Below are 6817 nucleotides of genomic sequence, written 5' to 3'. Positions count from 1 at the left end.
GGGAAGGAATACAGCCCAGACTCAAGAATCCTGGGCAGGCTCCCAGCTCCAGACCCATATCCATGGCAGGGCACTGCCCCTCCATCGGGGACCCATAACCAGAGCTGCACCCTGGAATCACCTAGGGAGCTTTTCAAATACACCAATTTCCAGACCCACCCTAGAGCAAAGATCTGCCGCTGGGACTAGCATCAGAATTTTTTAAAAGCTTTCAGGGAAGAGACCTTTTTGTTTGTCTATCTGTACCACCTGGTATAGGCAATTTAGGAGCAAAGAACGAGCCGTATTCATCATTATATTCCTAGGGCCAAGCACAATGCTGACCACAAGGGCTCAATGTATTGAAAAAGAGGGAAGGAAGGAAGGAAGGAAGGAAGGAAGGAAGGAAGGAAGGAAGGAAGGAAGGAAGGAAGGAAGCAAGGGAGGGAGGGAGAAGGGAGAGACGAAGACGAAGGAAGGAAGGAAGGAAAGAAGGAAGGAAGGAAAGAAAGAAGGAAGGGAGAAGGGAGAGAGGAAGAAAGGAAGAAAGGAAGACAGAAAGGAGAGAAGAAGACAGGAAGGAAGGAAGCAAAGAAGGAAGGAAGGAAGGGAAAGAGGAAGGAAGGAAGGAAGGAAGGAAGAAGGGAGGGAGGGAGGAAGGAAGGAAGACAGAAGGGAGAGAGGAAGACAGGAAGGAAGGAAGGGAGAAGGGAGAGAGGACTAATGGAAGCAAGATCAGAACGTCTCCCAGGAAGCCACCCTAAGCCCCAAGATCTGTGTTCCTTCCTTCCTTGACTCCATCCCCTTGGTCCCAGTAAATGTGGTTGGTCCAGGCTGCTCTGCTCTGCCCTGGGTCTGCCTGTGGAGGGAGGCAGAGAGGAATGAAAGGCTTGGTGCTAGGACCTTGGAGGTCCGGGACACAAGGAACCCTTCAAGCTAGATGCCCCAGGAGAGGAGAATGAGAATGAGGAGCTGGGCACAGGCCGTGGCAGCAAAGCCAGGGGCCAGAACTGAGGAGGCACTTGCCAAGGAGAACCAGCTCCTCACACCCACCACAGCAGAGGATGCTTCCTGTCGCTGAGAAAAGCATTCTGCTTATTTTTTTGTTTAATGACTGGCTGTGGCCCACATAATTGATTTTAGGACGGTGTCCACCCCCACCCCCCCAGCGCCGTGCAGGGTGCCCCTCCCACCGGCCTCTCCAGCCCCACCGGGGAGCCCTGGTGGCAACCTCTGTCTCTCTGTGGCCTCTAGTCGATTCCACTGCCTTGAACTTCGCCCTTCTCTGCGTGCCTGCCGACACCTGGGCCCAAGGCCCCTCTACCCTCGGCAGTCCCCACACACCCCCGCTCTGCAGCCAGAGGGCCTAAGAGCTGACCGCCCACTGCCACCTGGGCCGCAGCCATGGGGCCCTTCGCCCTCCCCTCCCACCTGTATCAGCAGCCGCCACCCTCCCAGCCAGGGCTTTTCCTGGCTGTCTTGGCGGCTCCTTCTCCCCCTCAGACTCACCCACGGCTCCCTTCCTCCGAGAACCCTTGCCGCCCCCTGGTCCACAGACCCCCACAATGCCCGTCCCTGTCCACACCCTGGTGATGTTCTTCCCTGCATCGCACACGCTTCTGAAGTGGCCTGCGAGGCCGTCTCCTTGAGGAACGTCTTAGCCCCGCTAGAATGGAAGCTGCTGGAGCCGCATTGTTTCTGACTGCTGCCTTCTGGGTGCGGACTGAGTACTGTCTGGTCAGGGGTGATGAGGGCGAAGCTCCCTTCCCACCCCTGTTCTGAGGGTTGAAAAGTATTCATTTCTTTCTACCTTGCCTCCCCTCCAACCTGGAAATCTGGGAACTTCAGGGGAGTGCCGCCTTCCCTCAGCCTCCAGCCCTGGGGAGCATGGAGCCAGGCACCCTCCTCCAGGCCGGGGGGCCTCACCTGCTGCACAGAAGGAGAGCAGCAGCGCCTGGGGCAGCATGGCTGGGCACTGGCTGGGCGATGACTGGGTGTTGGCTGGGCACGGGACAAGCCCCGGGAGCTGGCGGGGACTGTGGCAGAGGCTGCGTCTGACCTTCTGGCCTTTTATTCCTTGCTCTTTACTCTCTTCCTCTTTGCAACCCAAACTGCTGGATTTTACTAAACAAATATTTATCCAGTGTCTGTTGCTGCCAGCAGGGTGTGAGGTGCTGGAGCTGCAGCCTGGAGGATGCGGAAGAGATGCCTGTGTGGGGACTCAGAAAACAGTGTCCGAAAATGAAGGCCTCAGAAGCAAAAGTTTTTCTCTGACCTTCTCCTGCTTTCCTGTCTCTCAGCCCCACTCTCCCCAAAGCCAGTCATAGGAACTAGAACCCCTTTTCCCCAAGTCAGCCATAAAACCTAAAAATATTACTCTAACTTACCCTTGCCTTGCTGTGTAGAAACTGGCTGTAAAGAAATGATCTGAAGGGATCATCGTTTGACTGTAGGTCATGAAACCCCCATTCCAGAGAGGACCCTGCTGCACGCCCAGAAAGAAGGACTTCATGCTCAGAGAGACCGAGAAGAAACTAGACAGACAGGCCTGGCCGGGTTTCCCCACTCAGTCTATTAACATTAGATCAGACCCTTTGTCCAATCATGTTTCTACACAGCCGCCCACACTTTGATGAACCTAAGCACAAAAATGAACAATTTCTCCCTCTATCTTTGGGTCTGCCTTCTGAAGTCTCCTGGGGACACATGTTAAATAAATTTGCATGACTTTCCTCCAATTAATCTGCCTTTTGCCAGTTGATTTTTCAGAGCATCTTCAGAGGTCCTCCTGCAACTTAGGAGGAAGGCAACATGGATCTGGTAATTAATAAGCAGATCGGGGACGGAAGGAACGCATCCTTGGGGCTGGCTGCTGGGGGAGAAAGGGAGTAGGGAAGCAGAGGGCAGGGTGAGGCTTGACCCCTGGGTCCTCAGCGTCAGAGGAGCAAGGGGCAGAAAGGAAGGAAGGGGAAGAAGGAGGTGAGGAGGGAGAAGGAGCTGGAAATTGTGGACCACGCTTTGCTAGACTCACCTCCTACCCCTCCTCACAGCAACCACATGAGGGAGGGGCTGCCATTTTCCCTGGTTCACAGGGGAGAGACTGTGACTCGGAGAAGTGAAACAGCCTGCTCAGGACTACCCCGCAGGCAGTGGTGAGACAGCAATTCAAGCTTAGGACACTGAAAAGCATGAGGTTGGGAGGTGATGGTCCCCAACAATTCTGCTTCTGCACGGTCAGAGACCCCCACGCCCCATCGAGGCTCTGGCTCCAAAATTAAGCACAGGACTGGGCCGGCACAGTGGCAGGCACCTATAGTCCCAGCACTTTGAGAAACCAAGGCAGAAGGATTGCTTGTGCCCAGGAATTTGAGACCAGCCTGGGCAACATAGTGAGACTCCATCTGTACAAAAATTAAAAATTAGCTGGGCATGGTGGTACACGTCTGTAGTCTCAGCTAGTCAGGAGGCTGAAGTAGGAGGATCGCTTGAGCCTGGGAGGTTGAAGCTGCAGTGAGTTGTGATTGTACCACTGCCCTCCAGCAGGGCAAGACCCTCTCTGTTGCCCTAAGGGCAAAGCTTTCGGAAACACAGTCTGGAAGGCTCTTTTTTCCTGCACTCCACCCCTTCTCACCCTTCCCTGATGGAAGGGCAAACGGCCCCTCTGAATGGGCAAAAGGGAAAGAGGGGAGAAATTGTTCATGCAGCCACAGAAATGTCCTGCCACAGTTTCCCTTGTGCAGCAGTGGCCTTGAATGACTTCCTCCCAGAAGCAGGTCCTGCTTGGGCCAGAGCCTCCCAGGACCACTCTCTGGGGACAGAAGAGAACCTGACAATCCTGACGTGGAAGATGCCGCCCTGCCAGCGACCCTTCCATTGAGCCGCTCTCCCAGGCGTCTCCCTCAAGTCTCTCCAGGAAGGGCCCTGCAGCCTCACGCCAGCTCAGGCCCAGCACTCCCTGAGGGCAGCACAGGAACTCCAGGCTGAAATTCCACCTGCGTTTCCTTCCTTCCTGACTGTGAGCTCCTTGAGAGCAGGGACTGTGCCAAAGTCACAAAGCACTCGCCCCTCACAAGCCCAACAAAACCTTTCAGTAAATGACAAGCGTTATGGTTATCATTAGTGTCAACCTGACTGGATTGAAGGATACAAAGTATTGACCCTGGGTGTGTCTGTGAGGGTGCTGCCAGAGGAGACTGACATTTGAGTCAGCGGAACTGGGAAAGGCAGAGCCACCCTCAATCTGGGTGGGCACAATCTAATCAGCTGCCAGCACGGCCAGAATAAAAGCAGGCAGAAGAACGTGGAAAACTAGACTGGCTTAGCCTCAACCTGCGTCATTCTCCCGTGCTGGGTGCCTCCTGCCCTCGAACGCTGGACTCCAAGTTCTTCAGCTTTAGGATTTAGACTGGCCTCCTTTTTCCTCAGCTTGCAGACGACCTATTGTGGGACTTCACCTTGTGACCGTGTGAGTCAATACTCCTTAATAAACTCCCCTTCATATATACATCTATCCTATTAGTCCTGTCCCTCTAGAGAACCCTGACTACTACAGTAGCATTTACTATGATTATTCTCTTTGGATCGCAGCTCCTACGCAGTGTTCTACCTGGTACATAGAGACCTTAAATACACGAATGAAGGCGATGGCTTGGACGAGACACAGAGGGCCAATGGTGAGGGCGGGGGAGGGCAGCCCTGGCTCCCAGGATGTGAGTTTCACTGGTGGCTGTGCCAGGAAATCTAGGCAAGGGTCAAAGGAACCAAGAGTGAGGGAGGAGCAGGCTTCCTAAGCGGCCCAGGAACAAACACTTGGTTTGCATGAGCTACAGGAAGCCAAACGGTTCAGGGAAACTCCCAGCAGCTCTTTTCCTATCCCCTAACGTGGGAATGCCATTTTTACCCAGGCTCAAGGAGCCCTTCTTTATAGACAGACAACTTTCACTTTCCTACAGTCCACACCTTTTCTCCCAGAACCACCAGATCTGCATTCCCAACGTGGGAGCTGCGTTTCCCACAGTGCTCTTGCTAAAGTTGTGTGCCGTGGCCGCAGTACCACTGCCAACCATTGGAGCAGGCACAGTAGAAACAGCCCTGTGGCCAGCTTGAGTGATTTTCTCTGAGCCTTGATTCTTGGTCTACAAATAAGAGTCATCATAGCTATTTGACAATGGCGTTATGGTATCGTGAGGATTCTTTGCTATGATTATGATGCACTTTACAAACTCCAGTGGGCAGGAAACACTTTCTTTTCTAGAGTGGCTGCCTCATTTTCTACTCCTACCCCAGTGTATGAGAATCCCAGTTATTCTGCTACCTTGGTAACAAGTAAAGCAACTTAGCTTTCATTCTGAGCGCTCACCCTGCCAAGCAAGGAAGAAATTAGAGCCCCTCTTTTTTCAGGACTGTTCCCCCGACACACACTGTCTTACACACACACTCACAGACTGTAGAGAAAGAACAAGAGCCTGGGTCTTGCCTTGGGCCTGTCTGCACTGCTCACCACTGAGACACCCATTTCCAGACCTTAGGGTCACTTCAGGTCAGCCAGCTCTGCCACGGATGAGCCACCCCAGTGACGGAGGATGTTCTGAGAATCTGGGACCCCTACACGGCTGCTCCTTTCTGAGGTCCTACTCCTGCCTAGGGCTCTGGGGAAAAACACACATCACTAGCTAACAAGCTTATCCTGCCTCATGTCTATAAAGCACTCAACCTCATCCCAGATCCATAGAAGAGGCTCAGCTAGCTTTCCTTCCACTTCTTCAGAGAAAGGAAGGTTTTCTCTCCCTGTGGGAGGCACTGTGAACTGGAGACCAGGACTGTGCTCTGAGGGCAGTACAGGGACAGCACCTGTGTCCTCAGAAGCCTCTGTCAGCTGCGTGGGCTGCGATCATCCTCAAGGACCGCTGGACCCCAAGCTCGTCTGCACTTTGTTCATTTTGTGGACACTGCAGAGCCACAGGCCATGTCCCGTTGGATGGAGGGGCAGCTCTTAGGAGCTCCTGCCCACCCTGAAAGGTAGGGTGTCTGCGGTGAGGAGCTCATTCCCTTTATTCCTGCTCCCTGCTCTGAACTGTTTATTCAGCTTATAACCCAAATCTATTTCCACATCCTCTGTTGTAAGTGTGGGTTGCAGTGCCTGGCAAGGAGGGGCAGTCAGTATATGTTGACTGAATGAATGGTTGGATAAAAATGATTTACTGCTGATGATTGTGTGGATTTGGACATGACCCGTGAAGTCACCTGTGCCTTGTGGGGCCATTTCTGCCCAAGGGAAAAGTTCTTCTCTAAATCCCTATGCTGGCAGGGAAAGCAGGGGGAGCAGCTGGGGCAGGTCACTGGGGTATTTCTGGGACACTTGGATTCCTTGGCAAGAGCCTCTGTTCTTGGGCGCCCCCTAGGGGCAAGCACTCGGTACTGGGCAGCCAGCCCTGCTTCCTTCAACCTGAAGAGCCCTTTTTGCCGGTCGGGTAAAGGAAGGGTGAACTCTTGCCTTCTGAGCTACTGCTGCTTGTATCTTTCATTTATTCCACTCCCTTCCCCTGGTTTAAGTGCTGTTTTAATAACTAGTCTTAAATGCAAACAATTCTACTTGATTCCTTTACAACCAAATATTGAGTTAATATTACTTACCTCATTTGACCATTTTTCTTCCCATTAACTTAATATGTATATTATCTCTGATTCTGATCCTCCTGCCTTTCAAATTGCTAAATTCCTTTTGTTTTATGTAACTGTTTTGGTCTTTTCTGTTCTGCTTCATGTAATTTTCTTCAGCAAGTATTTCATCCAATAGCTTTGTAGATACGTGATTACTTTCCTCTCAATGTTTTATTTA

The sequence above is a fragment of the Papio anubis genome, chromosome 1, assembly GCF_008728515.1.
Source record: "Papio anubis isolate 15944 chromosome 1, Panubis1.0, whole genome shotgun sequence".
NCBI classification, from domain to species: Eukaryota; Metazoa; Chordata; class Mammalia; order Primates; family Cercopithecidae; genus Papio; species Papio anubis.
This window is presented reverse-complemented; position numbering follows the sequence as displayed.